We start from the raw sequence: 16,064 nt of genomic DNA, 5'->3' as shown, positions 1-16,064 counted from the left end.
GAGGGAGGCACGAATCCTATGCTTGCAATGAAGGAGTCAAGGAGCAGAGAAGCGCGGAGATGAGCAGAACAGCAAACTCGCTCGTATCCAGAACGGAACACCATAAAGCCGCGGAGAAGGCCATTGCTAACGAGCAGACACAACTCCCTTGAATACTGCAATGGAGAAGGTACCTGGGTAGCTCATAGTGGAGGGCAGGCGAGAGACCAGGGGGTGAAAGGGGGAGAAGGATGGATTAACCTAAACTCCTACCGGGGCATAAAGTCCTAGAGAGAGAGAAAGAAACAAGTAATAAGAGTTATGACAGCCCAAGAAACCTAAATATTTTTATAAGCAAAATGGCTCACAGAAGCTCTCTAGAACCAAGAGAGGCATATGTGAAAAGGGGTTTCCAATATCCCTGGGAGACATTTGGACAGAGAAACAAAGGTGAGCCAGAGGGGCCCAATAAGACAACTGAAGAGCATCTTTAAGGTGAACATAGAGATGACCAAGACATGAACATCGGGAAGAGAAACAAGCGCAAGTGGTGGAGAGGGATTAAGGAGATATCCCTCCACCTACGACAACTTGGACATTTCTTTTTTTCTTGGACCTGAGACTTTATTTTGGAAACTTGAGATACTTTTGAAACTTTGACACGAAGGCCAAGAACTGTTACACCCGGGAGAACAGTTTTATACCAATAAGCGTTGGATCTGAACCAAGAAGGGATTCCTGGAAACCCTGAGTGAGATCGGAGCGAACAACTATAAAGGCAGGACACTGCCTATGTTGTTCTAAGTGGTAGGGCCAGTTTAGAGAATAGGTTTGGAGAGAGGACCATTTTTGTTATTTTAACTATTGACAAGCACCTTACTATAGCTTGTTAGGAAGGGAACTCCCCTTTTAGCAATAGGGCAATAGGGCTAGCAAGTCGATTTCGTTTAAGTTAAATACAACCTTTCGATACCATGTCCTTGAGTCCGAGTCCTCCTTTTGGCTTGCCACAGTAGTGTGTTGTGTAGTGCCCTGCATATGACGATGCATAGATCCCCTGCAGTGTTGTGAGCATTGTAGTGGTGACCTCTCATAAAGTGTGGTTGTCGATGGAATGTGTTCTTTAGTATGTGGGTACAAGGGAATGGCACCGCCTATACAATTGGCTGGTGGGTGCAGGATCTGACCTGCAATAATGGGACTGCCCCAAGTCTCTAGTATTGACAACTTTGTAAGTCTGTGAAAAATTACACCCTATGCAAAAATGTATATAAAATATAAGAATGTATGCTTTTGATTTGACTGGATTTTTAATCCTTTACGTGTTTACTATATTGTACCACTAGATGGCGCAAAACGCTCAAATAACTAGGAAACCAAATAGGGCGCGCTTACCATTTACATATCGCCTGTGACCCTCTGCAATGTTCTCTTTGGGCTTCATTATAAGGGTATGTTATTAACCAACTTCGTGTTGCATATCTGACTGACCTCGAAAGATCTGAATCGGGCCCTTAAGGCTTTAAATCTGTGTGACCAAAAACAGAAGTTGTTCCCATTGGGTCGATTTAAAATGCGTCATTAATTCTTTCTGTGCGGCGCTATATTTGCAAATTTAATTAAACTTTTATACCAAATGAGCTGGCCCAATTTCTTAAAACAATCCTAAAGTGTGTTAGTGCACACAAATACATTTTAAGACATTTATTGGATGCTCGTTATCAAAAAGAGAAAATGTTTTGACACAACAATTCAGTGTAATTGTAGGTCTCCTGTGATTAAAGAAACAAAACAATCAGGAACACGAATATAAACATGAAAATGAATTGGAGGAAGAGAACATTATTGATCATTGTGGTAATGTACCTTTCCCCATCTACTCTATGTATGGATGTGATGGTATGGTTGCTCCTAGGGTGGAATGTTGAGTGAGAGTTCTCTGCTGTGTGTTCCTGGAGTCACAGTTGGCGAGAGGCTGGCGAGAGGGAGTAGGGCACAGTGGCTTCGCTAGAAGGGTCCTGGGGGACCCGTGCCCCCCCCCTACCTAAGGCGAGCAGTGACCGTGTTCTGTGTTATTTGTGACACTCAGCAAGGCAATTGTCTGCAGATCACACAGCAAACACCCTCTTTTTGTCTTGAAGCGAGCAGTGATCTTGGTATGCATTCTGGCATTGGTATGAACATGAGCACGAGCCACTTCTCCGATGTTCCTGCCCGGCTTCTGCACAGCGACCTCCATAGTGTGCAGAGCAGCTTGCAGCCCCGCCCATCAGAATGCATTGCACGAAACTGCTCATGATGGGCCATTAGTCACTGAATGGTCTTGTGCCCGCATTCTGATGGGAGGGGAGGTGCAGTGGGGTGTGGGTAGTTGGTGTGCAGAAAAGCCTCTCTGCAGGAGTGCTGGTGATGTCACACATTACCTTGCACAGGCACCCTCCTCCCCACTTTTTTCTGTGAACCCCCTGCCACCTACTTTTATCTTTGGCCGCCTCTGTGCCTCTCCTAAATTTGATTCCTGGCGACGCCACTCGGTGGCCGGTGGATGTGTCCCTATTGTATCTGGGTTCTATTCCTACTGCTTGCTCCTGCTGAGCTGCAACTTCAATAAAGAAGTCTCCTTTTATACATCCTGGCTCCTGGTGGATGTGGACCAAGCCACCTTACCGCAATCATATAGGCGCAAAACATAAATCCTTCAAATAGATAGTCTGTAGTCAGAAAATAGTTCCTAACTGGCCCATTGGCAGAACTCATTGGTCTTCACGAGATCCATAAATTCATCAAAATTAGTGATCCATAGTCCGAGAGTAATTCCCACTTCCACCATTGGCAAAGTTCATTGGTTTTAACAGGGTTGACGTTACAAGACAAATGATGCAGTGACGTTTCGGCACATTTTAATTTAGTGCTTTCACCTGGACCAACAACCGGTGCCCTGCTGAGTCTGCACCAAGAGATTTGCGTAAACAGCCACACTAGTGTTTCTTTTTGGACTAATGTTCCTTCTAGTGGACAGTATATCCAGAATGTTCCGCTCATTTCTTTTGGATTGTCAACCGATCACATGATTGGAATTTATTCTCACTGTATTTATCTCTAGGCTTAGAAACAAGAAGCCTTAGTGATTTCGGTTTCTGTTTATAGAGGTAGATATCATCTGTACAAATATAAAGAAAGTTGTCCTTATGCTTGTATGTGTTGGGTCTGGGATGCTACAAATAGATCATCACCAAAGACTGGGTCATGGAGAGGGCGTGTAGACTATGCCTGGCAATTTCTAAAGTAAAAAGCATGTAACCATGATTAAAAAAGTTAAAGTACTGGGACACGAAATCCTAGTCCTGTAACTACAGCGATACGCCACATGCATTTGGGTAATCCCTTGTGGATGCCATCATATCACTTACGCAGGGTTATGATCTGATATATGATATATTTTATTTGTATCGCGCTCATACACAAGTGTTTCAGAGTGCGACTAGGCAAGGGAGGGGAATACGGGAGAACACAGCACATCATAAAAACGATCTTACTAGGCCCAGTGACATTGAGAACGTGCAAGTGCATGGGAAAGGGAAAAGGGAAAAAGTGCATGGAAGGGGGAGAGTGGAAAGTGTGGAGCCGAGGAGCGCAGATAAACAAAATAAATAGAAAATTGAGGCAATATACTGTGGTAGTGCAGCCAGCAAGTGCTGTGTTTAAGGCAGCAGACTGGGTAAGTCTGAATAAGTGCAGAAAAAGAAGGAAAATGGGGGGGGGCTGTATGGGTACAGATACAGACCCCAGTGCAAGGGGTGGCCAGGAGGCAGTGCAGGAAGGTGGCAGGGTGAGCAGGTACCTGGGCCCAGGGGACAGAGGGTGGCCAGGTGCACAGTGCCAAGAGAGAGCAGATCAGCAGGGAAGAAGGGGAGCGAAGGCAGAAGCAAAGAGGAAGGTTTTGAGGTGGTTCCGGAACCGGAGATGGTTCTCCTCAAGTTTTAGAGTGGCAGGGAGGCTGTTCCAGAGGGAGGCCCCAGCCGAAGATAGAGATCTACCCCCAGCTCGTTTCTTTGAAAAACGATTGACCCGGAGGGAGTTAGAGGTAGAGGAGCGAAGAGCTCACGAGGGGAGGTATTTGCGGAGGGATAGCTGAAGGTATTTTGGACCCAGGCCCCAGAAAGCCTTGTGGACAATGCAGAGGGTTTTGAATTTAATCCTTGCATCCACTGGGAGCCAATGGAGAGATTTCAAAGCTGGAGAGATTTCAAAGCTGGAGAGATACGATCTCAGGTATCAGGAAGCACAGTGGCAGTGTTTATTCCAGGACAGGAGAAAGCTGTGTCAAAGGTTAACCATGCAAAAGCTTCCACGGACAAGTCTCGCAGTCCTGTTCTGGATAAGTTGTAGAGGGCGGAGAGCAGAGGCAGGTAGATTTAGAAAGAGGCTGTTACAATAGTCCAAGCTAGAGAGAACCAGAGCTTGGGATACCATGAGCTTCTGGGGGAAGGAGAGGAAAGGCAGACTACCTCTGAGGAGGTGCAGTCGGAACTTTCTTTTTAGAAACATTAGAGATATGGGCCGAGAAGGAAAGTGTGGAGTCAAAGATGACGCCAAGGTTCTTAGCCTCGCAGGTAGGGCTAGGAGGAGGGCCAAGGGAGGCCGGCCAGAGTGTGAGGGAAAAGGATGGAGATGGTGTGCCAATGAGGAGGATCTCCATCTTGCTGGCATTCAAAGATCATTGGCGGCACACCAATTTTGAATGGCAGTTAGGCAGTCAGAGATGAGAGAGGGAGAGGAGGTGGCCGAGGGCAGCCGGAAAATGAGTTGTGTCATCAGCGTAGCACTGGAAATATGAGCAGAAAATGGCAATGCAGTGAGCGAGAGTTGCCAGGTATTGGTTGAAAAGCCAGGGTGAGAGGTTAGACCCCTGGGGAACCCCACAGGTGGAGAGGAAGATAGATGATAGGAAAGACCCCAGTTGGACCTGGGAGGGTCGATCAGAGAGGAAAGCGGTCTGCCAGGCCAGAGCCTGATCAGTGATACCCAGATTATCACGGAGACGGTTGAGCAGGAAGGTGTGGTTGACCGTGTCGAAGGCAGAAGAGATATCAAGGAGGATGAGGACAGAGGGAATGTTAGAATCAAGGTTGGAGAGCAGATCTTCACGCATATTGAGGAGAGCAGTTTCTGTGCTTCTGGCCGCTCTGTAGCCAGACTGGTGGTCATGGCGACAACCAACAGAATCTGAATGAAGGTTAAGCTGAGAGATGGCCAGCTTTTCCAGGAGTTTGCCCAGAAAGGAGGTAATGGAAATTGGGCGATAGTTTGCCGCACAGGAAGGATCAGCTGTGGGTTTCTTGAGAAGAGGATGCACAAGGGAGTGCTTCAGAGGGGAGGGGAAGGATCCTGAGGCAAACGAGTGGTTGCAAAAATCAGCAAGGGCAGGAGCGAGGGTGTCAATGTGGTCCTTGATGGTTTTGGAGGAACAGGGATGAACCTGTTTTGATGAGACTTTCATAGATCGGACTTGTCTAGCAACCTCGTCAGGGGAGAAAATAGGAAAGGAAGAGAAGGATGGTGGGGGGTGCTTAAAGGGGGGTCTCCAAGCACAGACTGAGAGGGAATAGGAGGGGGAGAGGAGGCGAGGGTGGACAGGATGTCCTGGGTTTTAGAGATAAAGTGCGAGGCAAGGGCATTGCAGAGAGCCTGGGAGGCAAGAGGAGGGGAGGAGATTGCTGCAGGGTTGGCAAGCTCCTTGCAGATTTAAAGAGTTTGGCCGAGTTGTTGGATGCCGCAGAGACACAGGCTTGAATGTGGACTCTCTTCTTAGTGCGGACAGAGAGTCGGTATTGCCTTTGGAGCAGGCGACAGGCCAGTTTGTCAGAGGATGAGCAAGAAGACCTCCATTTTTTCTCAGCCGCCCTACACTTACATTTAAGTGTAGCTAGGTTGGAGTCATACCAGGAATCGCACTTGGCTTTGGACTTCAAGCAGATCCTCATGACAGGGGCAAGAGCATCAAGAGTATCAGAGATGGAAGAGTAGAGAAGGGACAGGGTTGTGTCGGGGTGAGAGTCAGCCAGGGGAGGAGGAGGGGGAGAGAAGGTGGCAGCGAAAGCCTCAGCTGACACACGCTTCATAGGTCGGAAGTCTGAGAAGGTAAGTGGAAGTGTTGGGGTGTGGTTGGCTTGGGGAGAAGAGAGTGAGAGACGGGAGGAGAGGAGGCAGTGGTCACTTCAGGAGAGAGGAGTGGTCAGAGGAATAGAGAGGGGGAGGCCAGGGGAGATCAAGACTTCAAGTGTGTGTCCTGCAGAGTGTGTCGGGCCAGAGGGGAGGATGGAGAGGGAGAGGGGTATTGCAGAGAATGCGAAAGAGCAGCGATGAGGGACCATAAGAATCGAGGTGAATGTTGAGGTCACCAAGGAGGAGGAGTTGAGTGGTTGAGGCCAGAAGGGAGGAGGAGAGGTCGGCCCACTCAGAGAGAAAAGAGGCGATTTGCCCGGGGGCCGGTAGAGAGTAGCAACAGTAAGAGAGTGGCTATGAGAGAGTGAGAGCCTGCAGACAAGGCATTCAAAAGAGGAGTAAATCTGAATGGGAATGATAGTGGCAGGAATCCACTCAGGAAAGATCAGGGCTATGCCCCCTCCAGGTCGAGTGGATCTGGGTGTGCAGAGGATCTTGTAGCCCTCCGGGAGTAGAGTGTCAAAGCTCGTAACAGAGCTGGCCGTGAGCCATGTCTCCATAAGACCGAGGACATCAAGGTCCAGTTCTTCAAGGAGGTGGCAGATGTCCAAGGCGTGTTTGACAGCAGAGCGAGAGTTGAGAGTGGCAAGATAAGGAAGGTTGCCGGCCTTAAAGACCTTCCGGGGAGGGGTACAAATCAGAGGTACGCCCTGCAGAGTTGTGGAGGTTGCCTGAAGAGTGGCAGAGGAGGAGGAAAAAGTGGGTAAGGTAGCCAGGAAGTGAGAGGAGGGGACAGCTGGAGATGAGAGGAAGTAGATGAGGCGAGGGAAATGCCTATCGAAGAGGAGGAGATTGGCCTGAGGACCTTGGACCATGACAGTGCCATTTAGGTAGACATTAGGATGATTCTGGAGGAGTCGAAAGAAGCCATGAGGACATCTCAGCGAGTGCCACCATTAATGGGAGAGGAGGAGACAGGACAAAGCACAGAGATCATATGGGGGGTCCATAGATCCGGCGAAGGAACAACAAGGAGGATGTCGGTGAGGGTCTGTCTGGAAGAGGCACTGGTATAGGTATCAGCGATGGGGAGTCCAGGGTTGGAGGCCAAGATATCCTTTTTAAATTTCTTTTTTCCAGACTTAGTGAGACGGGAAGGGTAGTTGATATGGAAGCAGTTGGAATAGATGGGAGAAACAGAAAGTGCCATGAGTGGAAATGAGAAGTTGCAGAGGGAGGAGTAAGCAAGTAAAGCAGTATTGAACAGTCACTGGGCTAGCAGGTTACAATCAATGGTCAAAAGTTAAATGCAGAAATACACTGAAGTTGAACTTTCAAGTAAATGCAAGAATACACCCAAGTTTGACTTTCAAGTAAATGCAAGAATACACCCAAGTTTGACTTTCAAGTAAATGCAAGAATACACCAAAGTTTGACTTAAAAGTTAAACGGGAGACCAGTAGTTTAAGGAATTTAGAGTGGTAGTCAGATGGTAGAGGTGAGTATAGATAAGCTTCACATGAGAGCATGACAGGAAGAGTTGAGTACCCTCTGAGAAGGGAGTACAGGTAAATCAAGGAGGGAACTAACCCAAACAGAATATGGTAAGGGAGTCATGGCAGGCCAATAGTCCAGGGAAGCAGCCTCAGTGACGAGGAGGGTTTGGCTGTTGCAGAATCTCATGATGCAGCCTGTGAAGCAGACCGAGAATCTGACAGGGACCTTAGGAAGTAGATCTTTGAAACAGGGGCCGGCTGAAGCCAATCACTGCAGAAGATGGAGGGGAGGCACTTTAGATACACAGCCAGCCTCATACAAACGAGGAGGCTAGGCAGCCATGATGGAAAACCTCAAACACACTGTGAGGCAGCAAGAAACATCCATTTCATTGAAATGAGTCAGTGCAATTTAAAGCAGCAGAAGGTTAGAACACACTGCCAATTTGCAGTGTAATTCCTGGTGCAGAAAGCGTCCGTGGGCCCAACAGATCAGGAAATTTAGGAAGGGTGGGAGCTTCAGAAAGACCTCGAGCTGCGTAGGATGTAGAAGGCAGAAAGCGGGGAAAATCACCGTCCAACATACGGCCCGCACAGACAAAGGATTAGGGTTATAACTGTTGCGTGGCTGAAAAGAATAAAAAAAAACATGGACCCGGCAGATTAATTTATGCAATGTTTGTCGGGTGCCTGTATCCGACAAACATTGCATAAATGAATACATTAACCAGGTCATGGCGAGGGACAGTAACTGCCTCTGGAGACCAAGGGTCACCAGAGGCAGTTACAGTCCTCAGCCACGACCCGGTTAATTTATTTATTTAAGAAATGTTTGTCTGATACGTGGACCCGGCAGATTTATTTATGCAATGTTTGTCGGGTACCTGTATCTGACAAACATTGCATAAATAAATAAATTCACCGGGTCATGGGGGTTGTGGTTTCCGGGAGGGCTGGGGCTGGGTCAGTGCCTGCCTTCTCACTCTCGCTTAGCAGAGCTTCCAGAACCGGCCCAACCCCTGCCCTCTTGCTTGCAACTCATTCTTAGCTGGCAGGGCAGAATCTGTGATCAGAAAGGCAGATCTCCCAGGGTGAGGCTCATCCATTGCACATGGATTTGCTGATCCCTGCATGTCCTCAAATGCGGGACACTCGACTGCATTATTTCTGGTAGTGGGGAACTGCGTTCTCGCTTTCCCCTGATTTATTGGTGAAAGAAAGAAAGTCACGTGTGCGAGTCAGGTTGTTTGCACACAGAGCTCCTAAGTCACGTGTGCGAGTCAGGTTGTTTGCACACAGAGCTCCTAAGTTACGTGTGCGAGTCAGGTTGTTTGCACATAGAGCCCCTGGTCTTGTAGCAGAATTTCTTTTGCTGCAGTCAAAAGGGCCAGCCCTGAGCAGCTCAGGGGTCCACAGCCCTGATGTATTGGTGAAAGAAAGAAAAAGTCATGTGTGTGAGTAGGTTGCACACACAGCCCCTGGTCTTGTAGTAGAATTTTGCTGCAGTCCAGAGGGCCAGCATTCACTGGTGGGATGAAGTGCATACGTGCCTAATCCCAGACTTGTGCGCCCCATGATATCGGGTGCCCCTGTTGTTCTTGAAGCCACCCTGCCCTGGCTCTGTTTTCACACCCAGGCCCTCAACCTTAAGAAGGCCCTGCCAGCTCCTGGGGGCAGGAAGGGGGACGTGTGGGGGGGCTGGCTACCAGCTGTCGCTGGCAGCCCCGTCCGAGCACCGATCGGGCACGGTCGGGCCTTGCCTTCACGGCATTGCTGTGTCCTGCTGGGGGGCACCCCACCTGAGACGCTCTTGTTAAGCAGGGTGACCAGTTGGCTCAGGAGGGCCATGGACCCGTCTGGGGCCGACAGGCCAGTGGGCACACTGCACCAGGCCTGTTCACATTCCAACCGGGCCTGCTGGCTAGTGGCCAGGCAGGAATTTATGCAAATCTCAGGCCGAGCAGGGCCTGATGAAAGCTATACTATGCTTACAAACTAATCTGGGGAAAAACCTCCACACCGCTAGGGCCCGCTTGAGCACTGCCCAAGTCCATCACACAACCACACGCCAACGACATCTAGTTCCTATCCCTTTCGTGTCTAGGTCCTTTGCAGTAAACTGAGCTGTACATTACAGAAATGATCCCTCACGATGATGGATTATTCTATAATAATAATTGTTTTTGTATCACGCGCGCATTACCGAAGACGTTTGCAAGCACGGACCCGGGATTAGGACCTGTGTTGCTTTGCGTCGTCTTCCTTCCAAGATGAGTGGGTTGTCACTGAGCTATACTACCGTGGATAACTAATGACTATTACAAAGGAACTGTGCTACAATGTGCCTATTCTGCTGGCCTCTGTCTGCCGGAGCTTCCCTCTACATGTGGGACAGGCAGCTCTGCAGACGTTCAGGGCTTCCGGGAGGGCTGGGGCTGGGTCAATATTCTTATCTGCTGTTGGTGACATGGAATTTTCATGTTCCCCTTTAGAACTGATTTTAAGCTTATGGCTTTTTGGTCACTTTGTCTGCACCATTTCAACCCCATATTTGAAAAAAGATTCTATTTCAGAATAATATTAACACATACACGCTGAAAGAAATCACAAGCAACTAACCTTTGATCGCTGCCCCTGACACCAAAGGCTATCTTTGGGACTGCTAGTTATGACTGCCTGTGATGCTATTGTGTCAAAGGTCACACACTACGGCTTTTTAATATCCTGCTTTGGGTGAGGTTGTTGACTTTTGGCTCGCCGGCCCACTGGGTGAGAAAAAGTTGATGCTTCGGCCCCACATTCAAAAAGGTTGGACAAGCCTGCTGTAGAGGACCGATCAATCTCCAGATAATGGTGGTGAGTACTAAAAAAGTGGCATTCATGAGGACTGCAGCTCCACATGGATCCCCAAATGTACGTGTCTTGCAGATGACATCATGATGTAACCATTGTGATTGCGCGTAGCGCTGCCTAAAGTGCCCACGGTCTTAATACACATCTACAAAGTATCGTAGCACTGGTGCAGTGTGGAATAGCGGGGCTTCCTATTATAGATACTGTACTCTGCTGTTTTTATCCAGTATATTGTCGGCCCCAGTTATATTACAGGAATACATACCTGTTAATTGAGTAGAGGCACGGTGGAATGAATGCACCAATCTCAAACAAAAATATATTGATGCACAAAGAGCACCAGGTAGAGTTCATTACTACAGAGATGGGGGCTCAATATTTGTTTGCGTCAATATGCATAATTAATTACTGCTATGATGAATTGTGCACACGTTAATATGAACACGTACATTTGCTTATTCAGTCAAAGGCAAATCATTATTTAGGGACAAAACACAGTTTCAAAACGAGCCATACTCCATGACTAGCCCCATTAGTTCTTGATGAAGTTAGCCTTCTAACATTCAACCATGACAAAGTCACATACATTGGGCAGGCTTACACATTCAATCGAAAGAAGAAAAATAAGTTTCTTACTATAGGCTCAACAGGATGTGTGATGTGCATCCACGAGATAAGAGGCGTAATCATATGATGTCAAATGAAAATGCTTTTAAGCCATTGGGTTTGAACAGTTCAAAGATCTCCACATAATGTAACCCAGTCAAATTCCTCTTTCAATCCCTGTGTGTCTGTCTGACCTATAAATCTAAACCTGCTCCTTTTGAAGAAGGTGACTTGTTAAATCAGGTGTGTTTTGTAAACATTCCAATATCCACCATAATTGGTCATCAACTGTGTGTCCAAGATCCACAAAATATTTCATATGGGGTGCTTTCAAATGTTTGCACTAGACCTGAGATCTATGCTCACCTATTGGAATGGTGTCCGCTCTTCTAGTATGGCCAATGTATCTTAGGCCGCATTCAGGTTCAATGCAGTATACCCACTCGTCAGGATTTGCAGTTGGTAAATTGTTTGAGATGCCATGTATAGTCTCCTATGCAAAGCTACAGACCGTTTCTGTTATTTTGCAGACCGTGCATGACCCACATGGGATGTGTCCAGTGAGTGGGCCGAAGTGCCATATTCACATTTGTCGGCTATAAGATTTGTGTGCAAGGTGACTAGAATGTACTAGTCGATCCCCTAAGTTCATATTGTGCTGAAGTGCAAATAGGGATTTTGTGACAAATTCCCAAGTATGCCAGAGAGCCACTAGGAGTTTGCGGACTCTTGGAAGGCCCAACACCTTCCACAGGACAAACGGAGGACTCAAACGGCAAGTTCAAACTGCGTTTTATTACAGAAAAACCAGCAGGGATCAGTACAGGGGCAAAAGAAATCCATGGACATCTCAACATCTCCTAGCTCGAAAGCCAGTTTTGTACCCGAATGACATCAGAGTGATGCTACAACCTGGGCCCTTCTCCAGAAAACCTACCCGACCACTGCGTTGGGTACAGACTAACAGACCACCTATAGTGGACACTATACATAATAGTCTATTGGCCCTTGCATCTCAAGTGGCTGGCCTGTTTCATCCCCAAATCGCTAGCTATATCAATGTTGCACTGTGAGGGTCTTGCCATTGGTTCTTGCTCGTTGCTACCCACCTCTACGATACTAAACTGTGATTGGCTAGATCTGACGTCCCCAAGCATGGGATCCACAAAGGTTCTCAACTCTTGGTGTACCTTCTCAAGGTAACAATAATGACTGTCTGCATTGTAACTTGTGTCTACTACCTTAGTCTATGAGAGAGCTCTTTTGCACAGTACAACACTTCTCTCACATTGTAGCATCTTTGTTGCGGTCTTCTCTCTGGCGGCGTGAGATCGGCTCCCTTTCCCAGCGCATGTATCATAGCTTTGGTTTTTATATAAGTATCTTCATACAGGGATGTTTTTTCTTTTACAGCCATCACAAGCTGGCCCTTTTCCCTTGGAATTGTCCCCTAGTCGTGCAAAGCGCTATAAGTGTTAAGCAGTGTGCTCTATTGGCTTATATCTCTGTGGCTAAGAATGTCCTGGAAGCGCACATGGCATAGGGGAGGAGGGAACATATGCAATGGCTCTCTTCAGACATCTTGCTCACCTCTCTTCTCATGTGCTGATACCACAGGTTATTAGTAACTTGAGCAGAATTAGTAATATATGTATTCATGCGCCCCAAGTCTTCTTCATACTTCTTTTCAGTCTCTTCATCTGTGTAGGGAATTCATTTGCAATTGATCTAATGCTACTTTAAGCAGCCCTAAAGGCATGACTGGTTTTCCAGTTGTGTCCTGCCACCACATTGCATCTGCCGGGGGCAATGGGCACCCCCTTTGTTTCTATAACTCTTGCTCTTCTGGTGGTGCTCTTACTTGTAATTCTATAATTTGGGCTATCAGTAGCATATTAAAAACCCCTTTCATCACCCTGTTGCGTGCATATGTGTATTTATTTGGTGCAGCCACAAATTCAGATATTTCGGAAAAATATGCTTCCCTTTTTGCTTCAAGTTCAGCTGCCTCATTAAAGGAATAATTAAATATGCAACTCTGGTGTGTGCTGCGCACTTCACCATGGCAATGGGAGTTGGAGTGCATCTATAAGCCCATCCAACAGTGGTGCATGGTGCACTGGCATGCTGTATGCGCGTAAGAAGCCACGCCTCTTCCAATGTGACAGTCCTGCGTGTACTGCTGATGCCATGTAGGTGGGCGTTGAAATACAGCATTGCCTCACACTTGTCACTGTGATGCTGGAAATGCATTGGGCGGACAGTGCCTCCCCTTCCTTGTTCTGTAGTTCTTTTTCATATGTGCTCTGTATTGTTTTCTGCCCAGGAGTCCATGTGGGACTCCTGGCAGTGCAGCTCTTCCTCTTTTTGGTTTGGTGTACAGACCCTTGGGATACCCTTATGGCACCCATGGATGGGGGTACATCCCTGTACCCCTAGTGTATGTTTTTGGGCACCTTTGTGTGGCCCACAGAGAAGGGTATGGGTTGGTGGCAGCTCCATGCTGAATTTGACAGGTGCTCAGAGTATCCTCCATTTTGGGATACCCAGGCCCTGCCATTGGAATCAGTTGATTCCTGTAGGAGACAAGATGGCCCCCGTGACCTCTTGTTTGCTATCGCCTATTACCTTGTTTTTCCTGAAGTCCCGGGAAGCCATGACTCTGTCCCATCCCCTGACTAGAAGTTCCATATATGGTATTGTGGGGAAGTCAAGGCCAGACTGGCTGGAGCCTTCCCAGTGACTGTATGTTGTGGGTACACCCTTGGGGTGGGACCTGGGTGAATTGAGTGTGCGAACAATATGCACTTCTTGTTATGGGTGTCTGGTTTCTGGTATGTGACACAAAGACTGAGACAGCCCAGCCCAAAACTGGGATGAATGCAGTGTGGAGTACTGAATGACATAGTGCTAGTCCCAATACACATTCCTTGTTGTGAGTGTCTGAAGGGAGGAGAATGACCTGAATGCACTGTGAGCCTGATTGGCTGCCTGCCTGCATGAATGCCCTTTTGAATGATTGGTTGTCTGAGTGTGACCCAGCAGAATGAATGAGAGACCAAACAGTGTAAATGGGGCCTCTCACTGATGGAAATAGTTCAGCTGAAGTTAATACTTGATACTTGATGCTTAACCCTGACGCCCACTGGAAGAATTGTTGCTGCTGTTCTTCACCAATCTGAAAGCTGCTGTGCTTTTGAGGAACTGATCCAAGAGAGGACCGGGCTAGGAGACCTCTTCTCGAACTACAAGGGACCATTGTGCACCAGCTGACCCTTGCCGAAGCGCCCCAGGAGTCAGTCCTCGAAAGGCTGCCGACCGGAGACGGGGACTGCCGCAGAATCACAAAGCGAAGCGGCCGGACATTGAAGTCCATCATCGTCAGTGACAATCATCGCAGACCGGAGCTGCATGCTTCATTGCCTAAGAACACTTTGAACGAAGGACTCCCTTGCTCATCACCGATGACTGATTTGTCCCACCGGAGAAAGTCAAGGCCGTCGACTCACCGAGGAGAATCCACTGGTGGGTTTCCCACCACCCGAAGATCACAAAGACACTGAAGACCCGACGCCCTTGCTGGACCAAAGTTCTTCAGTTCAGTGGCAATGAACTATGTCGTTGAGGTGCTCTGCACCCCACAGCTTCGCAGGACATCCACGAACGATCGTCGATGAGCACCGCCAGGACCGGAGCTGCTGCCTCAATGCCTTTGTTCACCATTTCTTAGAGGGATCTCGACGATCCGTGGATCCTGCCTTAAAGGGAGCCGCTCAAGAAGGATCCGTTGACAACCCGACGTTGAACTCTACTATCCCAGGTACATTGGGGTGGTAGAACCTTTTAAGAGGGAAATAATTGTCTCTAATAGACAATATATGGACTGGGCTTGTTATATCTTTATTTACAGGTTGACTAGGTGGGGGGGATCCTCACCCAGAACTGTGCCTGAGGGTAGGGGCCCAGTATTCTGCCAATTGTCTGAACCCTTACTTTCCACCTATGTCTATGGTTAGTACCTTTTGCTATATTTATTTTTATGCTATTTGAACTGTCTACAGTTGATGCATTTTAATGGAATCAGAGTAATAGTGGTAACACATAGAGCCTGTATATATTTACCATTTTAGAATTGTCGGAGCACAAAGTGTGGTTGTTGTGATTGTGTACATAATGTGAACCTTATTTATATAAAGACTGTGATTTTACTAACATAGTGTGTGGACATTCCTTTGTGGGGGCTTGGGGACTACACTGTACTTTAGAACCAGCCCACATCACCTCCTGAGAGCTAAGCCTTGATTGCTCATCCATTGCTACCAACAATAGAGAATCTTGGCTGGGTTGCTCTGTGCTTCGACTCTGCCATATAGAGAGCAGAAGTACAGATAACCCCCCTCCAGTCTTTACAGCCACCATCTAAAATCTCTGTCAATGTTGCTTTTATTACTGCTGTCTGTGAAACCAAATGGTTTCTCACCTGCTAGTCTCCGGGGGTTCAGTCCCGGCGGTGGCCAGGGCATAGCCATTGCCTTTGGATCCAGACCCTGCAGGTGGACCAGTGCGGGAGGAACAGCTGGGTGAGCGGTCTTCAGGGAGTCTTGGTGAGACCCATCCTATTTAATAGGATTCTCCGATGTCAAAACTCCCCCCGCCTTTTCACACAAACACTGGGCTGAGGAAGAGGGTGACTGAGACTAAAGAGGCTAACCATTACATATTGCATTGGACATGTCCCCTAATTGGGCCAGGCAAAGTCAGGAACTTGACTTTAAATGCATAGATCTGATACCAGTTCGCTCTCTTCACATGGATAAAAGGCGGAACATGGAGATGCACTCGGAGCAAGGTGGCACATGAGCAAGAGCAGAACTTCCAGGGCGAAGGTAAATCTACTGAAGCAGAGCAGTGGAACGAGGGACGAGAGCAAAGGGTGGAGAACCCCAGGAGGTCATTGCCTCCAAA

The 16,064-nt window shown here is 47.8% G+C and overlaps 1 non-coding gene across 1 annotated transcript; it reads left to right on the top strand.

The window, feature by feature from the left end:
• The first annotated feature begins 8,680 nt into the window (after positions 1 to 8,680).
• LOC138462549 (U1 spliceosomal RNA) lies at positions 8,681 to 8,842 on the top strand. The gene has a single exon (XR_011265149.1). It is a non-coding gene; the product is annotated as a U1 spliceosomal RNA (small nuclear RNA).
• Positions 8,843 to 16,064: the final 7,222 nt, after the last annotated feature.

Source organism: Ambystoma mexicanum, chromosome 1p (genome assembly GCF_040938575.1).
Source record: "Ambystoma mexicanum isolate Mex_15411 chromosome 1p, UKY_AmexF1_1, whole genome shotgun sequence".
NCBI classification, from domain to species: Eukaryota; Metazoa; Chordata; class Amphibia; order Caudata; family Ambystomatidae; genus Ambystoma; species Ambystoma mexicanum.
The sequence above is the reverse complement of the archived record's forward strand: the minus strand, read 5'-3'. Positions and strand labels throughout refer to the sequence as shown.